A 19,757-nucleotide genomic window follows, 5' to 3' on the forward strand; every position below is an offset into this window, starting at 1 on the left:
GTATTAGGCTGCTGCTGAATACGTCCTGTGCACAAGAAATAGGCCTCAGCAAATTACATTCTCATAAAAGATTCAATACGGATTGTTTCCAGACCAATAACACCTCGTCCTAAAGAATAATTGAAATCCCACGAGCTTGATTATTCTGTCCAAGTGTCCATAGTGATTGAGAACCATTGGCCCAAATGCAATAACTGCTATCAAGGTTTCCAGAATAAGACTAATAAATAGTATTTGCTCATGCTGTGAGAGGCAAAACAAGTTTGAAGTCATGAATGTGGAGTTAATTAAATGTTTCTTTCAGAGAAAGAATTGTATCCTTGGTTCAACTAGGGGCCTAATCCAAATATGCATTAATTTGTCACAGTGCAAGAAGAATGTTTTTTTCATATCCACAAAACATACACTCAGCACACTAAACATTAGGAAGACCTTCCTCATACAGTAGTTGCATCTCCCCCCCTTGCCCTCAGAACAGCCTGAATTCGTTGGGCATGGACTCTGCAAGGTGTCGAAAGCGTTCCACAGGGATGCTGGCCCTTGTTGACTCCAATGCTTCCCACAACTGTGTCAAGTTGGCTGGATGTCCTTAGGGTGGTGGACCATTCTTGATACACGCGGGACACTGTTGAATGTGAAAAACCCAGCTGCGTTGCAGTTCTTGACACAAACCGGTGTGCCTGGCACCTACTACCATACCCTGTTCAAAGGCACACATTCACAATCCATGTCTTTAATTGCCTCAAGGCTTAGAAAACGTTCTTTAACCGGTCTCCTCCCCTTCATCTACACTGATTGAAGTGGATATAACAAGTGACATCAATAAGGGATCATAGCTTTCACCTGGATTCAACTGGTCAACCTATGTCATGGAATGAGCGGGTGTTCTTAATGTTTTGTATACTCACTGTACATTTCCTATTTTAATTGAACAGTAAGGAGTCCATTAATAAACAGACCGATGCGCCATAACCAATCAGAGCTACAGTAGGCCTATATGCAAATAATCCATTTGCCACACGGGCCCAATAGTGTGTGGTTGAGACCCACAATTTGGGGTGTTCCTGCATGTGGGCATTCTTGGATCTGCACGAGCTTTCTCTTTCAAGTATTTCCCCTTTACCCAAATAATCCATCCACCTGATGTCACGTCCTGGCCAGTATAAAGGTTAATGAGTATTGTAGTTTGGTCAGGACGTGGCAGAGGGTATTCGTTTTATGTGGTTCGGGGTGGTGTGTTTTGTTGAAGGGGCATTTGGTTTAAGTATTCCGGGGTTTTTGGGCACTGTTTAGTTTTCAGGTATTCTATGTTTAATCTAGTATGTCTGTTTCTATGTTTGGTTAATTGGGGTTGGGACTCTCAGTTGAAGGCAGGTGTTGTCTATCTGCCTTTGATTGAGAGTCCCATATATTAGGGTGTGTTTGTTATTTGTGGGTGATTGTTCTGTGTTTCGCCTTGTGCCTTACCAGACTGTTTTTGTTGATCGTTCGTGGTTTGTTATTTTTGTACGTTCATTTTGAAAGTAAATAAACATCAAGATGAGCCTGCACATACCTGCTGCGTTTTGGTCCTCCTTCACCGACGACAACCATGACACCTGACTGGTGTGGCATATCAAAAAGATTATTAAACAGCATGATCGTTACACATGTGGGGACAATAAATGGCCACTCTAACATGTGCAGTTTTGTCACAAAACACAATGCCAGATATGTCTCAAGTTTTGAAGAATTTCTGAACAAACTGTCAGATACCATCTCATGGAAGCTCATCTGCGTGCTCGTTGTCCTCACCAGGGTCTTGACCTGACTGCAGTTCGGCATCGTAACCAACTTCAGTGGGCAAATGCTCACCGTCGATGGCCTCTGGCACGCTGGAGAACTGTTCTCTTCATAGATGAATCCTGATTTTAACTGTACCGGGCAGATGGCAGACAGCGTGTACGGCGTTGTGTGGGCGAGCGATTTACTGATGTCAACGTTGTGAACAGTGCCCCATGGTGGCAGTGGGGTTATGGTATGGGCAGGCATAAGCTACGGACAACGAACACAATTGCATTTTATCAATGCCAGTTTGAATGCATAGAGATACCATGACAAGATCCTGAGGCCCATTGTTGTGCCATTCACCCCTCGCCATCACCTCATATTTTAGCATGATAATGCATGGCCCCATGTCCCAAGGATCTGTACACAATTCCTGGAAGCTGAAAAAGTCCCAGTTCTTTCATGGCCTGCAAACTCACCAAACATGTCACCCATTGAGCTTGTTTGGGATGCTCTGGATCGACGTGTACGACAGCGTGTTCCAGTTCCCGTCAATATCCAGCAGCTTCGCACAGCCATTAAAGAGAAGTGGGACAACATTCCACAGGCCACAATGAACGGCCTGATCAACTCTATGCAATGGAGATGTTTCGCGCTGCATGAGGCAAACGGTGGTCAAACCAGATACTGACTAGTTTTCTGATCCACGCCCCTACCAGAGGACAGGTTAAATAGGGAGGACTAGCAACTCAAACACACTCCTTAACATGTTTGAATCATTCAGAGGTAGAAGGCCTGCCTCGAAGGACAGAGGTGAGATACGTGACGAGGGAAATTGCACTCAGATCTGAATTGCACTCGGACATGATTCATTATTTATGAATTTGGAGCTCCAGTTGTCTAATACCAAAACACTGCATTGCATACTGGTGTAAAAGTCAGAGGGGAGTTTGCAGAGTCAACGCAAGGGCCAGGCGATACTCTGGAGCAGAGATGGACAACTATATACAGTATATACAGTGTCACAGGCCAGCTCATAGCCTGTGGCAAAAATGAGGGGACATGAACAGGTATAGGCCAATCAAAAGGTTCTTTATTGTAAACCAAAAAACGATTAACTTTAAACAAAGAAAAAGGAATGAGGTGTGAAAATGTCATAATGTAGGGTGTATGTAAAGTGCAGGGATGCATGAATCTGTGTGTGTGAATATGACTGTGTGGAAACTACGTAAATCTACAAAGGAACAAACAAAACAGGATCATACCTGGAGGAGCAGAGAGAGAGAAGAGTGGTTAGTGAAGCAGTTTTAAATACCCTGAGCCCAGGTGGCTCAAATCACGCCAGCTCCAATCACTAACGATCCTCCTCTGCCTGCAAGAGGAACCGCCCCTGCACCGCAGAGGGGCCGTGACAACAGTACCAGTCAAAAGTTTGTACATACCTACTCATTCAAGGGTTTTCTTAATTTTTTTACTATTTTCTACATTGGAGAATAATAGCGAAGTCATCAAAAATATGAAATAACACATATGGAATTAGGTAGTAACCACAAAAGTGTTAAACAAATCAAAGTATATTTTATATTTATTTAGAATTCAAGAAACATTTAACTAGCATGTCTACCACAGCATTCTGCAGCGATACGCCATCCCATCTGGTTTGTGCTTAGTGGGACTATCATTTGTTTTCAACAGGACAATGACCCAACACACTTCCAGGCTGTGTAAGGGCTATTTGACCAAGGAGAGCGATTGAGTACTGGATCAGATGACCTGGCCTCCACAATCACCTGACCTCAACCCAATTGCGATGATTTGGAATGAGTTGGACCGCAGAGTGATGGAAAAGCAGCCAACAAGTGCACAGCATATGTGGGAACTCCTTCAAGACTGTTGTAAAAGCATTTTAAAAGCACAGTTGAAGTCATAAGTTTACATACACTTAGGTTGGTGTCACAAACCTCTTCGTCAGAAGATATGTTGAAATCGCTGTCGGAAAAAGTGGACCAATATGCAGCGGATTGCGTGGTCATCATCTTTTATTTAAAATGATAACACGAGGAAAAAACCAATAAACAAAACTCACGACAGGAACAGTGTCGCAGGCTAAACAAAAGCAGTGCTAACATACAACTACCTACAAGTGACAAACAAAACACACACCTACTTATAGGACTCCCAATCAGAGGCAACTAGAAACACCTGCCTCCAATTGAGAGTCCAGCAACCAAACCTGCACATAGAAAACTTAATCTAGAACCTACTCATACTAAAACATACACCACAAAACCCCGGAACACATAAATAACACACCCCTCTAAGCTATACACAAAAAAACACCATACAAAACAAACATACCTCTGCCACGCCCTGACCAAATAATACAAATAATCCTCTATACAGGTCAGGACGTGACAGTTGGAGTCATTAAAACTCTTTTTTCAACCACTCCACAAATGTCTTGTTAACAAACTAGAGTTTTGGCAAGTCGGTTAGGACATCTACGTTGTGCATGACACAAGTCATTTTTCCAAAAATTGTTTACAGACTGATTATTTCACTTATAATTCACTGTATCACAATTCCAGTGGGTCAGAAGTTAACATACACTGAGTTGACTGTGCCTTTAAACAGTTTGGATAATGCAGGAAAATTATGTCATGGCTTTAGAAGCTTCTGATAGGCTAATTGAAGGCAGGTGTGTTGAGTTGCCTTTAATTGGAAGTCCTATATAGGTGTGTGTGTGTTTTTCTTTGGGGTTGTGGGTGGTTGTTTTGCACTGCGTTTTTTTGTCGTGTTATTGTTTTCCTGTGGATGCCTTACTTGAGTCTATTAAAGTATGAGTATTCACAGTCTCGCTGCGCCTTGGTCCATTTCTACAGAAGACAGCCGTTACAGAACCACCCACCAACACAGGACCAAGCAGCGGAAGAAGGCTGGCGAGGTAAGGGAGACCGAGAGGCACCCCCAATAATTTTTTAGGGGGGGGCACAAGGGGAGTTTTGCGGGGCAAGAATGGAGCCCCAGGCCAGCTCCCCGCACTAACATGGAGGTGCGTGTTCACAATCTGGTGCGCCCAGTACCAGCACCACGCACCAGGCTTCAAGTGCGTGAACCCAGCCTCGCCAGTCAACAGTCACCAGAGCTGCCCGCCAGTCAACAGTCACCCGAGCTGCCGGAGTGGCCAGACTGCCCCGAGCTGCCGGAGTGGCCAGACTGCCCCGAGCTGCCGGAGTGGCCAGACTGCCCCGACTGTCCCGAGTTGCCAGACTGTCCCAAGTTGCCAGACTGCCAGACTGCCCCGACTGCCCCGAGCTGCCAGAGTGGCCCGACTGCCTGGAACGGTCAGAGCCTGAGCTGCCTCCAGGATAGGTGGGTTGGGGAGGGAGGGTGTAGCACAGTGCCGTCGTTGACGGCAACCACCCTCCCTTCCCTCCCTTATTGTTTAGGGTTACTGTTTATGGGTTTTGTTGGGGATTTTTTTTTTGTGTGTGTTTTTCTGTTGGTAGGTGCATTCCGGGGTCTGCACCTTGAGTGGGGGGGGGGGTGTACTGTCACATCCATGGAGCTAGTGTTTTAGTTTTGGTCAGGACGTGGCATGTTTTTGTTGGGTATGTTTGTATTGTTGATTAGGACGTCCAATTGAAGGCAGGTGTGTTGAGTTGCCTTTGATTGGAAGTCCTATATAGGTGTGTGTGTTTTTCTTTGGGGTTGTGGGTGGTTGTTTTGCACTGCGTTTTTTGCCTGCAAACTGTTGCTGCTGTCGTGTTATTGTTTTCCTGTGGATGCCTTACTTGAGTCTATTAAAGTATGAGTATTCACAGTCTCGCTGCGCCTTGGTCCATTTCTACAGAAGACAGCCGTTACAGTATGTAAACTTTCGACTTCAACTGTATCTGTTATCTCATAGTTCTGATGTCTTCACTATTATTCTACAATGTAGAAAATAGTACAAATAAAGAAAAACCCTTGAATGAGTAGGTGTGTCCAAACTTCTGACTGGTACTGTGTACAGTTGAAGTCGGAAGTTTACATACACTTAGGTTGGAGTCATTAAAACTTGTTTTTTTCAACCACTCCACAAATTTCTTGTTAACAAACTATAGTTTTGGCAAGTCGGTTAGGACATCGACTCTGGGAAACACAAACTACTACGTAGAGCCATGCCATGACTACATGGAACTCTATTCCACATCATGTAACTCAGTCAAGCAGTAAAATCAGATTGAAAAAACAGATGCATCTACAAATCAAATCAAAGTTTACTTGTCACGTGCGCGGGAATACAACAGGTGTAGACCTTACAGTGAAATGCTTACTTACAGGCTCTAACCAATAGTGCAAAAAAGGTTTTAGGTGAACAATAGGTAAGTAAAGAAACAAAACAACAGTAAAAAGACAGGCTATATACAGTAGCGAGGCTATAAAAGTAGCGAGGCTACATACAGACACCGGTTAGTCAGGCTGATTGAGGTAGTATGTACATGTAGATATGGTTAAAGTGACTATGCATATATGATGAACAGATAGTAGCGTAAAAGAGGGGTTGGCGGGTGGTGGGTGGTGGGACACAATGCAGATAGCCCGGTTAGCCAATGTGCGAGAGCACACCTTATGGAACAGTGCGGACTGGCACACACACACATGCTAACACACGCACTCTACACACATACACTTTAATATCGCCATTTTGCTCTTATTTATTTTGTATTGTAGATATGTTGTGGAAGAGTGGTGTGTAATAATGTGTTGCGTTATGTACTGTTTTATTGTATGTAATTGGTAATCGTGGTTGGGACCAAGGAATAGTAGCTGCTGCCTTGGAAGGAGCTAATGAGGTTCGGATAATTCTTATTTTTTTAAGTGGGGTGAGAGAAGTCCATGTAAAAAGAGAAGGAGATCTAATGGCAGGCAGACGTCCTTACGCCCTAAAACAGTCGTTTGGAAGCGAGGGTCTTGGTGATGTGGTAGAAGTTGAGCAGAGCCCTGTTCTGCTGTGGCCTGTCCTGATCCTTTACTGACTCCAGCAGGATGGTGATCAGCTCCGGCCACTGGTGTGGACAGTCCAGACAGGCTACCTTGGCTATTAGCACTGCTTCCTGGGTGGCTCTCTGTTAACACAGGAAACGTATACAACAGGTTAGTATTAGCAGCAGCACAAGGGCAGCAGGTAGCCTAGCGGTTAAGAGCGTTTGGCCAGTAACCAAAAGGATGCTGGTTAGAATCCCAGAGCCAACTAGGTGAAAATTCTGTTGATGAGCCCTTGAACAAAGCACCTCACCCTAATTGCTTCGTTAGGAACATCTGCTAAATTACTAAAATGTAAATGCAAGTGTTAGGTTAGCGGCCATGTTGCTAATTCTAAGAGGCTAATAAGAAAACAAAGAGTGAACACAGGATCAGTAGGGGGATGTGGCTCTCGTGCCGTGTCCCCTCTCGCTCTCGTGCCGTGTCCCCTCTCTCTCATGCCGTGTCCCCTCTCTCTCTCTCTCTCTCTCTCGTGATGTGTCCCCTCTCTCTCGTGCCATGTCCACTCTCTCTCATGATGTGTCCCCTCTCTCTCTCGTGATGTATCCCCTCTCGTAATGTGTCCCTTCTCTCTCTCGTGATGTGTCCCTTCTCTCTCGTGATGTGTCCCCTCTCTCTCATGATGTGTCCCCTCTCTCTCAGTGATGTGTCCTCTCTCTCTCTCTCTCATTTGGTGGTGATTATCAAAGGGTAAGGTTACACAATACAGCCTTTGGAGAGGATAATACTGTACAACACGAACACCCTGTTGGACCCCAGCAGATTTCTGACAGAGTCAACCTCCTCTCCAGAGAGATGACAGAGAGCGGATGAGACAGGTCAGACATATGAGTCTGGAATGGCTGTTACTCTCCATATGGACACAGCCATATGTTACTAGTGGAGAGGTGTCCCTAGTGTCCCCTCTCTCTCTCTCTCGTGCCGTGTCCCTCTCTCTCTCTCTCTCTCTCTCTCTCGTGATGTGTCCCCTCTCTCTCATGATGTGTCCCTGCTGTCTCTCTCGTGCCGTGTCTCCTCTCTCTCATGCCGTGTCCTCTCTCTCTCTCTCTCTCTCATGATGTGTTCTCTCTCTTTCTCCCTCTCTCTCGTGATGTGTCCCCTCTCTCTCGTGATGTGTCCACTCTCACTCTCTCGTGCCGTGTCCCCCCTCTCTCTCTCGTGCCATATCCCCTCTCGCTCTCGTGCCGTGTCCCCTCTCGCTCTCGTGCCGTGTCCCCTCTCTCTCATGCCGTGTCCCCTCTCTCTCTCTCTCTCTCTCTCTCGTGATGTGTCCCCTCTCTCTCGTGCCATGTCCACTCTCTCTCGTGATGTGTCCCTTCTCTCTCGTGATGTGTCCCCTCTCTCTCGTGATGTGTCACCTCTCTCTGGTGATGTGTCACCTCTCTCGTGATGTGTCACTTCTCTCTCGTGATGAGTCACCTCTCTCTCATGATGTGTCCCCTCTCTCTCAGTGATGTGTCCTCTCTCTCTCTCTCTCTCTCATTTGGTGGTGATTATCAAAGGGTAAGGTTACACAATACAGCCTTTGGAGAGGATAATACTGTACAACACGAACACCCTGTTGGACCCCAGCAGATTTCTGACAGAGTCAACCTCCTCTCCAGAGAGATGACAGAGAGCGGATGAGACAGGTCAGACATATGAGTCTGGAATGGCTGTTACTCTCCATATGGACACAGCCATATGTTACTAGTGGAGAGGTGTCCCTAGTGGGCTCTATAAGTATGGACCCTACTCAGAGGCAGAGTGTTCCACTTAGTGGTGGTTTTTGGAATGATGCTCTGAAGGGACCAGTCATTGGCTGACAGCTCAAGCAAACAGAACTTGAGGTGATGTGAATAACAAATGGCTGACCTGGTTGACAGGCTCGTTAAAGTTTGTAGAAGCCACCTGCTCTTCTGACAGTGTACTGAAGACAGACAGACACAGAGAGAGGGAGAGAGATCTAGGTTACAACAGGGAATGTTACAATACAATGCCAAACATCAACGCAAACATCTTTCTTTTCAATACACAAGATTCATTTTGAATCAGATGACTGTTGCACAATATCTTAATTTCTGTTAACAAAAACTCTCCCCACTTTCATGTAATTCTCTGAGGCCGGAATATGCTAGGAGGAAGAGAGAGTGGAGGCACACTGTCAAATATCACCATCTGCTTGTGGAGTGAGGCGTTTATTATTAATATTATTATTATTACATTTCCACTCCCTTCCATTTGAGAGGAAAGACATTATCAACCGATTTCCCCAAAAAGCCAGCGATAGAGCCACTGCGCAGGCTTTAATATAGAGGGCTGATATGAACATGGCAGATAGGTACAGCTCTGTCCATGTATAAACCTACTGTTTACACTTGCCAGAAAGAGAGTGAGAAAGAGAGAGAGAGGGGGGTAGAGGGAGAAAAAGAGAGACAGACAGAGAGAGACTGAGAAAGAAACAGAGAGAGACAGACACGGAGAGAGGGAGGAGAGAGACAGACAGAGAGAGACAGAGAGAGATAGAGAATAAAGAGGGAGGAGAGAGACAGACAGAGAGAGAGAGACAGAGACAGAGAGAGATAGAGAATAAAGAGGGAGGAGAGAAACAGACAGACAGATAGAGAAAGAGAGAGACAGAGAGAGACACATCGAGCCAGAAAGAGACACTTTGAGACAGAGAGAGATGATATATCCTGTCTCCAACAAAGTGAGAGGATGACAAGATGAAGAAAGAACTATAAAGGGATAGAGAGAAGGGAGTAGTGTAATGCCCTGTCTCCTTAAACGAGAGAGAGAGAGAGCGAGAGAGAGTGGTGAAATACCCTGTCTCCTTCAACACTAGAGACAGAAGACAGGACAGAGAGAGCAAAGGACAGGACTGAGAGAGATAACTATGGAGAGAGGGAGAACAGCAAGAAAGTTAAGAAGAGGGAGGAGAAACAGGGAATTAATGCAGGGCAGAGGAAGGAGAAAGGGGGTATTAATGCAGGGCAGAGGAAGGAGAAACAGGGAATGAATGCAGGGCAGAGGAAGTAGAAACAGGGAATTAATGCAGGGCAGAGGAAGGAGAAATAGGGAATTAATGAACAGGCCTTCCCTGTAGCTCAGTTGGTAGAGCATGGTGTTTGCAACGCCAGGGTTGTGGGTTCGATTCCCACGGGGGGCCAGCACAGAAAAAAAAAGTATGAAATGTATGCATTCACTACTGTAAGTCGCTCTGGATAAAAGCGTCTGCTAAATGACTAAAAATGTAAAATGTAAAAATGTAAGTAGAAACAGGGAATTAATGCAGGGCAGAGGAAGTAGAAACAGGGAATGAATGCAGGGCAGAGGAAGTAGAAACAGGGAATTAATGCAGGGCAGAGGAAGTAGAAACAGGGAATGAATGCATGGCAGAGGAAGTAGAAACAGGGAATTAATGCAGGGCAGAGGAGGGAGAAACATGGAATTAATGCATGGCAGAGGAAGTAGAAACAGGGAATTAATGCAGGGCAGAGGAAGGAGAAACAGGGAATTAATGCAGGGCAGAGGAAGGAGATCAAGGGAATTAATGCAGGGCAGAGGAGGGAGATCAAGGGAATTATTGTAGTGCAGAGGAAGGAGAAAGGGGGAATTAATGCAGGGCAGAGGAAGGAGAAACAGGGTATTAATGCAGGGCAGAGGAGGGAGATCAAGGGAATTATTGTAGTGCAGAGGAAGGAGAAACAGGGAATTAATGCAGAGAAAGGAGAAACAGGGAATTAATGCAGGGCAGAAGAAGTTGAAGGTTGAAGCTAGCATGCTAGCTGTAGCGGTAGAATTCCAGTCATTGGGATAACACGAGTTAGCATTGGCTCACAAAATTACTTTCAACTTTCGTCATATGGTATCCATAAGTTCATCTGACACTGGCTAAGTAGAAAAAGGGCTTGATGCCATAATCTTACCCCATCTCACCCTATCCCTTTAATGAAAGTCTCTGTACTTTGGACCTCTGGGTAAACACGAAACATCGGGCTAGTCCTAGGACAATCCCATAGGTGAATGGAGAACACCATCCCATAGGTTGAGTAATATGTACAACACTATGGGTATGGTCTACACTATGTGGACCAAAGAATATAGTGCTAATGAAAAGCAATGTAAGCACACAAAACTCATACAGCCGAGTCCAATCAATATGCAGAACTTGCTATTAAAAAAAACTGATTGATAATTATGGGAGAGGTATAAACGGTGTTGGAAGAGATTTGACCAATCGTAGAATGAAGATGAGAGAAAAAAGGAAAATGAGAACGGAAAGATACAAGAGAAGAAGAGAGGGAGGTAGAAGAGAGGAGATACTGTGGTGCGACTCTCCTCCAGTACCTGTCGATGCCGTTTTTGAAGTAGAGCACAGTCAGCCATCAGACGTTCACATCCAGCATGAGGTTGTTGACAATAAACACAAGACAGCATTAAGATAACTACATGTGTAGAAAGAATCACCATTAAATGACTGTGTTAATGGCTCCAACTGGTCCTCTGCTACATTTTGCATTTCAGTCCTGTTGCTTATAGATATCTAATGAGTCTTATAGCTATCTGGGGGGGTATCGATACAGTTACATACTGGGATATTATCTTTGACGATATATCGTATAAATTTGACTATATCACAATATTATTTTTGAGCTAGTTTGCTGTACTTACAAAAAAACGCCAGTATTTTCCTTCATAGCTTGTTCTCCATCTTATTTTAAAATAGGGAGACAATTTGTTTTCAGCATTATTACCTCCATGACTGATCAAAAGACGTTTTCTCATGGTTCTCTCTTGTCCCTCTGCAGCAGATATATGGGGAGCGATACTGTAGATGTTTGGAACATCGAATCGCAATACAAATCACAGTATCAAATAGCAAAACATTTACTATAGAATTGTGAGAATCGAAATACACATCGTATCGTTATAATATTGTATTGTGAGGTCCCTGGCAATTCAATACATATTATATAGGCAGTATGGTGATAATATGGTATGGTGTGGTCCCTCAGTATTTTGAGGTCCCTCAGTATGGTAATAATATCGTATGGTGAGGTCCCTCAGTATGGTAATAATATGGTATGATGAGGTCCCTCAGTATGGTCATAATATGGTATGGTGAGGTCCCTCAGTATGGTGACAATATGGTATGTTGAGGTCCCTCAGTATGGTGACAATATGGTATGTTGAGGTCCCTCAGTATGGCGATAATATCGTATGGTGAGGTCCCTCAAAATGGTGATAATATCGTATGGTGAGGTCCCTCAGTATGGTGATAATATCGTATGGTGAGGTCCCTCAGTATGGTCATAATATCGTATCAGTCCCTGGCAATTCCCATCCTTACTATGCAGTGTATATTAATAAAGCCACTCCCAGGATGATGGCACACTGGCTAGCTGTCTAGCTGTCACACTCTAGCTGTCCTAGAAGGATTACAACTGGAGGGGGGGATTACAACAGAGGGAGAGAGCGATAGAAAAAAAGGGAGACAAAGATAGAGTGAGAGAAAAATAGAGAGAGAGAGAGAGAAAGATAGAGAGGAGAGAGACACAACGTTGTGCTCATTAATAAACATGTAATAGCACCTGCCAGCAGGGCCGAGGTGGGGGTGCACGAGAGGGGCATGCTGGGAGCTGGTAGTCTGGAGTGGGCATTTAGCCAGATGGAGATAATCACAGCAGTACTGCCACGCTCCACTGTACACAGATCAACAACCCACACACACACCTACACACACCCAGTCCTCTCAGCAGGAGGAATGATGGGTGAAGCTGCTTTGAAAAGTTTGAACCACATGGGTGAGAAGGGGGCAGAATTCAACAAAGTTATCTGTTCTCAACTCAGTCCTGAATTGTCTCAATAGAGCAGAGACTCAGGAAGGTGGCTGGAGTTCCAGGCTTGGAGCAGACTCAAATTGTGTGGTTGTATGGGTAAAATAAGCTGAGTCTGGCAGTGCGTCTCCCAGCCTCAGTGGGTTTGCTGGAGTCCTAACAGCCACCTACAGTAACAAGGTTTTGGATAGCTGATGGATAGAGATCAACAAAGACTATCTACAGCAGTGGTCACCAACCTTTTCTGAGTCAAGATCACTTTCTGAGTCAAAATGCATGCCGAGATCTACCGCTCTGATTTTTTATTAACATGACTTACAAAATTTAAGCCCATGCAACATTAACCAATTAAAAACAGTTCTGTATCACTGAGGTTTGTTCAGTAAGCTATAGGCCCAATACACTATCACTGCATACTGGTTTTGCTTGAATTTACCTACCAATGCATTGTTGTTCAGGATATTTTTTAAATTATATTTCAACATTTGAGGTAGGCTATATGATAACACCAGTAATAGATCCATTGTTGTATTACTTGTGAGTCACAGCTGAGTGAGCATACATTTAAATAATTTGCTTTTTATTTTACTGAGCTGATGGTGCCTGCATCTGATGGTCAATCTCAGCAGAGGGAGAGAGCAGCAGACTGAGGGTCCATCTCTCAACATCCCTCCGCTCTCCCTTTCCTCCACTGACTCTGACCAAACCAAAAAGGGACACCATCTTCCAGTTGATGGCGAAACTCGAGTCGCACCGGATTATTTCTGTCTCATGCACAAATTACTCCTATAAACAGATAAAGTGAAATATTCCTTGATATTAAAAAAGACCCAAGCCGCTAATAATTTGTATTTTATTTTTTATATAGATGACATCACTGAAGTTGAGGATCGGAAGGATGGTCAGTTTTACGAGGGTATGTTTGGCAGCATGAGTGAAGGATGCTTTGTTGCGATATAGGAAGCCGATACTAGATTTAATTTTGGATTGGAGATGCTTAATGTGAGTCTGGAAGGAGAGTTTACAGTCTTACCAGACACCCAGGTATTTGTAGTTGTCCACGTATTCTAAGTCAGAGCCGTCCAGAGTTGTGATGCAGGATGGGCGGGCAGGTGCGGGCAATGATCGATTGAATAGCATGCATTTAGTTTTACTTGCGTTTAAGAGCAGTTGGAGGCCACGGAAGGAGAGTTGTATGGCATTGAAGCTTGTCTGGAGGTTGGTTAACACAGTGTCCAAAGAGGGGCCAGAAGTATACAGAATGGTGTCGTCTGCGTAGAGGTGGATCAGAGAATCACCAGCAGCAAGAGCGACATCATTGATGTATACAGAGAAAAGAGTTGGCCCGAGAATTGAACCCTGTGGCACACCCATAGAGACTGCCAGAGGTCCGGACAACAGGCCCTCTGATTTGATACACTGAACTCTATCAGAGAAGTAGTTGTTAAACCAGGTGAGGCAATCATTTCAGAAACCAAGGCTGTCGAGTCTGCCAATAAGAATGTGGTGATTGACAGTCAAAAGCCTTGGCCAGGTCGATGAATACGGCTGCACAGTAATCTCTTATCGATGGCGGTTATGATGTCGTTTAGGACCTTGAGCATGGCTGAGGTGCACCCATGATCAGCTCTGAAACCAGATTGCATAGCGGAGAAGGTACGGTGGGATTCGAAATGGTCGGTAATCTGTTTGTTAATTTGGCTTTCGAAGACCTTAGAAAGACAGGGTAGGATGGATATAGGTCTGTAGCAGTTTGGGTCTAGAGTGTCACCCCCTTGGAAGAGGGGGATGACCGCGGCAGCTTTACAATCTTTGGGAATCTCAGACGATATGAAAGAGAGGTTGAACAGGCTAGTAATAGGGGTTGCAAAAATTTCAGCAGATCATTTTAGAAAGAGAGGGTCCAGATTGTCTAGCCCGGCTGATTTGTATGGGTCCAGATTTTGCAGCTCTTTCAGATCATCAGCTATCTGGATTTGGGTGAAGGAGAAATGGTGGGGGCTTTGGCGGGTTGCTGTGGAGGGTGCCGGGCAGTTGACCGGGGTAGGGGTAGCCAGGTGGAAAGCATGGCCAGCCATAGAGAAATGCTTATTGAAATTCTCAATTATAGTGGATTTATCGGTGGTAACAGTGTTTCCTAGCCTCAGAGCAGTGGGCTTTACAGTGTCCCAGAACTTTTTTGAGTTAGTACTACAGGATGCAAATTTCTGTTTGAAAAAGCTAGCCTTAGCTTTTCTAACTGCCTGTGTATATTTGTTCCTAACTTCCCTGAAAAGTTGCATATCACGGGGGCTATTTGATGCTAATGCAGAACGCCACAGGATGTTTTTGTGCTGGTCAAGGGCAGACAGGTCTGGAGTGAACCAAGGACTATATCTATTCCTAGTTCCATTTTTTTTGAGTGGGGCATGCTTATTTAAGATGGTGATAACTACAACGCAAGTCTATAGATACAATTTCCTACACATTCATTACTGCTGCACTGCTTGTTGTAGCGATGAGTGGAAATAGGAAGAATGCGCATTTTATGGTTTATAAAAGTGTTGATGTCACAGGCGTTGTATTGAAGAGACCAAGGCGCAGCATGTAGAGTGCTCATCTTTTACTTTTAATGAAAGCACTTCACAAAGAAAAAACAAACGACAGCCAAACAGTTCTGTCAGGTATACTAACAAACTAAACAGAAAATAACCACCCACGAAACCCAAAGGAAGGAAAACAGGCTGCCTAAGTATGGCTACCAATCAAAGACAACGAAAGACACCTGCCTCTGATTGGAAACCATACTTGGCCAAACATGGAAAACGAAACATAGAAATAGAAAACTAGAACAAATTCCCCTAGACTCAAACAAACCCCAAAACACACAAAACAACCCCCCTGCCACGCCCTGACCATTCTACTATGGCAGATTACCCTTTTCACTGGTCAGGACGTGACAGTTGAAAACAAAGTTGACAGTGCTGAGTAAGAAATTAAACATGAACTCACTCATAAAAACATCAGCTCTTTCCTGTATTCGTTGACAGTCTCTCTCTAGTCGTGGTTTTAAACATTTTGAAATCTCACAGTATCAATTTTGCCGTAGCTTTCTTTTATGCCTGCTAAATTACTGCAGACTCGGTCATCTGAGCAATCTGATTGCCCAGCGGTAAACCTGTAGTACACTTGATTTCCTCTACAGGCCCACCGGGAAGCAGAGTTTGTACATATGAAATGGCAACAGTTTGCCTACCCGGCGTGCAGGGCAGCTGAATTGGCTGCACCTACCACCAACAGCCCGAGACAAATACAAAAAAATAGGAACACAATGCCTTATTTGTTGTGTTTTTTACAGAAATGTTTGGCGATCGACTAGAAATGCCTTGGAGATTGACAAGTTGATCAAGATCGACCGGTTGGTGACCACTGATCTACAGTAACAAAGTGTTGGATAGCTGATGGATAGAGATCAACAAAGACTATCTCAGTACACTTACTGAATGAGGACAGATGGGACAGATTAGATCACTTTACAGCCCCGTGGAGTATTACACACACACACACACACACACACACACACACACACACACACACACACACACACACACACACACACACACACACACACACACACACACACCCGATGGCTCCGACAGTGACACAACAAGCAGGGCTAGACTGGGGCATTGTGTGTCATCTAATGGTCTGTCATTTATGACAGGGTCTAATCCAATGTGATAACATGATAATTACAGTCTAGTAGTTTCCAGCTGAGCATCAGTGAGGATAGTATATCTGAAATGAAAAGGATAGGCTACAACCACCAAGAGCCAACAGGTAGGCTGCTAATTGTGTAGGAGGGGGAAAGCGCAGCCTATGTAGCCTCAATTAGCCTACCAGGCTAGCTAGCTTCTGGACTCGGTTTGATGCAGGCAAAACAGGTACTGTGTAATCAGATTGGGAGACAAATAACCTAGTTTTGGCAGCTGGAAGTTAGTAACTAGTGCGAGTCTGCTTGATTGTTGCCTTTTCTCTCTCCCTGCATCTCGTAAGCGTGAGCGACCGTGCGTGCACATGCACACGCACACACACCTGCTGCTGCTAGAGCTCCTTCGTTCCTCTCTCCCTTGGCTCGAACATTAACATTCTGCTGCTTCCCTCACTCGGATCAGACCGGGTATGGACCTGCCCGGGTCTGGTTTCCGTGGGGGTAGCTGCATTTGGGTAAGGTCCGGGACAAAGCCCCGTGTCCATTTCAAAATGAGAAGACCTCTACCTCACTTTCTACCTCTCTTTCTCCATCCCCCTTTCCCCCCACCCACTCCCTCTCAACCACCCTCCCTCCCTATCTTACTCCATCCCTCCCTCTCTGTCCCTCCCTCCCTCTTTAAAACGGCCTGCAGATATTTTGATGGAAACCACATCAGCAGATCCCCACTGCTGCGTCTGCTCCTGTTGTTATGGATATGCAGCCTTCTCTGACATTTGAGAAACCAGCTGCATATGATATCATATCGCCACAGATTTGCATAAATTGAGATGATCCAAAAGCATAAGAGAAGCATGTTGGGCCCACAGAAGGAATTACTTTTCAAATAGTTGTCTGCATAACTTTACCTAAAACTTTCTCGAGCGAGCCAAACATTGTTTTCCTAAAAATGTCTCTAGCCTGTATTCTAATCTCCATCATGTATTAATTTGGAGATCAATCTTAACTTGAGTAACTCTTCAAGGTTTCGTCTTTGTTTGCCTATGTGTGTGTGTGTGTGGGGGGGGTGGGGGGAGCCAGGTAGGGCCTCCCACTATCATAGCTGCTCCTCCGCAGGCTTCAGTAGACCAGTATCTTGACTGGTGGCTTTCCATATCCATACCTGGCCAGGTGTCTCCCAAGTATAGAGATTGCCAGCTCTGTGGTCTTACAGGCCCTGACCCAGGCTACCAGTCAGGATACTGGTCTACTGAAGCCTGCAGAGGAGCAGCTATGATAGTGGGAGCACCTCTCCTTCACATCACATTATTAATTAAGGGAGCAATATGGAAACGGTTAATCAGTAGAAGGTAGACATTACACAAGAAGACAAAGAGGAAAGGGGATACCTAGTCATCTGCACAACTGAATGCATTCAACCGAAATGTATCTTCCGCATTTAACCCAACCCCTCTGAAGCTGATAGGTGTGGGGGTCTGCCTTGATCGATGTCCACGCCATCGGGTTGTTGGGGGTTAACTACCATGCTCAAGGACAACTTTTACTTCACTACATTGCTAAAGAACTCCATACATTTTCTCTGACACTCAAAAGTACTTGTTACATTTTGAATGCTTAGCAGGAAGGAAAATGGTCCAATTCACACATTTATCAACAGAACATCCCTGGTCATCCCTACTACCTCTGATCTGGTGGAATTAGTAAACATAAATGCTTTGTTTGTCTGAGTTTTGGTGTGTGCCCCTGGCTATCCATACATTTAAAAAAAAAAACAAGACAATGGTGCTGTCTGGTTTACTTAATATAAGGAATGTGAAATTATTTATACTTATACTTTTGATACTTACATATATTTTAGCAATTACATTTACTTTTGATACTTAAGTATATTTAAAACAAAATACTTTTACACTTTAACTCAAGTAGTATTTTACTGGCTGACTTTCCCTTTTACTTGAGTCATTTTCTATTAAGGTACCTTTATTTTTACTCAAGTATGACAGTTGGGTACTTTTTCTACCACTGCAGATTTTTCCACATTACCAGCTCGAGGATTTGAACCATGGTGCTTACACCCCCCTCCCTCCGTCTTTTCTCACATCTCCCTCCTTCCCTTCATCATATCTGTCCTCCAGCCTGATCCCCCTCTCTCTCACTCGTTTCATAACAGATCACACAGTCAGTAAAATCCCTGGCATGTCTGTCCCAATGACGCAGGCAGGCACAGCCTCACAAAGCAGAGCACAGAGCAGCACACCTGGTCCCCATGCAGGCAGTTCTCCTGACAACAAAAGCAGCTGCTTCTCTCTGCAACTCTGAGAGAGGAAACCATTCTATCCTACAGTCACAACTCCCACCTCACAGTTCTAAAGCTGCCTGTCTTCTACATTTCAAAGGGAGACGGAGTCAGAAAATCTAAGCTGCGTCCAATGATACTCAGAATAACTAATAATGATACTCAGAAGAACTAACAATGATACTCAGAAGAACTAACAATGATACTCAGAAGAACTAACAATGACACTCAGAAGAACTAACAATGACGCTCAGAAGAACTAACAATGACGCTCAGAAGAACTAACAATGACGCTCAGAAGAACTAACAATGACGCTCAGAAGAACTAACAATGACGCTCAGAAGAACTAACAATGATGCTCAGAAGAACTAACAATGATACTCAGAAGAACTAACAATGATGCTCAGAACTAACAATGATGCTCAGAAGAACTAACAATGACGCTCAGAAGAACTAACAATGATGCTCAGAAGAACTAACAATGATGCTCAGAAGAACTAACAATGATACTCAGAAGAACTAACAATGACGCTCAGAAGAACTAACAATGATGCTCAGAAGAACTAACAATGACACTCAGAAGAACTAACAATCATACTCAGAATTATTTGGGTTGTTACCTGGATTCGTTCTGCCATTCTTGATTTCTTGTTTCCGATTATTTGTGTACTTGTACTTGTTTGACATTTTACTGCACTGTTCGGTGCTATTAACAAGTATTTCGCTGCACCCGCTATAACATCTACTATAAATAATTTCACATTCCTTATATTAAGTAAACCAGACAGCACCATTGTCTTGTTTTTTTTTCTTCAAATTTATGGATAGCCAGGGGCACACATCTACTAAACCGTGTACGCGACAAAATAAACATTGATTCAATTTAGCCTACTCCCTGATGAAATAGGCTATACAGCTCTCTGTCTGTAACTGTGTGACTTTAAATTCTTTCTCAAACTTTATTGAAATAACTGACTCTTTTGTGAAAAGTGTAATTTTATTATCCACTTTATAACGTATGCATCCCAGAAGACTTGGTTAAAAGACCAAAACAAGTGAAACTAATTGTTTTGTCACATCAAGTAGGCCTAATGATGAAATATTAAAATACAGTTAACTACAAGATAAAGTAAAGGGGCAATCCAGGATTTGGTT

The 19,757-nt window shown here is 44.1% G+C and overlaps 1 pseudogene; it reads right to left on the bottom strand.

Annotated features, from left to right (window-relative positions):
* Nucleotides 1-6,695: 6,695 nt before the first annotated feature.
* LOC106580694 (importin-11-like) lies at nt 6,696-19,240 on the bottom strand (annotated as a pseudogene).
* Between the last annotated feature and the right edge of the window lie 517 nt (nt 19,241-19,757).

The sequence above is a fragment of the Salmo salar genome, chromosome ssa20, assembly GCF_905237065.1.
Source record: "Salmo salar chromosome ssa20, Ssal_v3.1, whole genome shotgun sequence".
NCBI classification, from domain to species: Eukaryota; Metazoa; Chordata; class Actinopteri; order Salmoniformes; family Salmonidae; genus Salmo; species Salmo salar.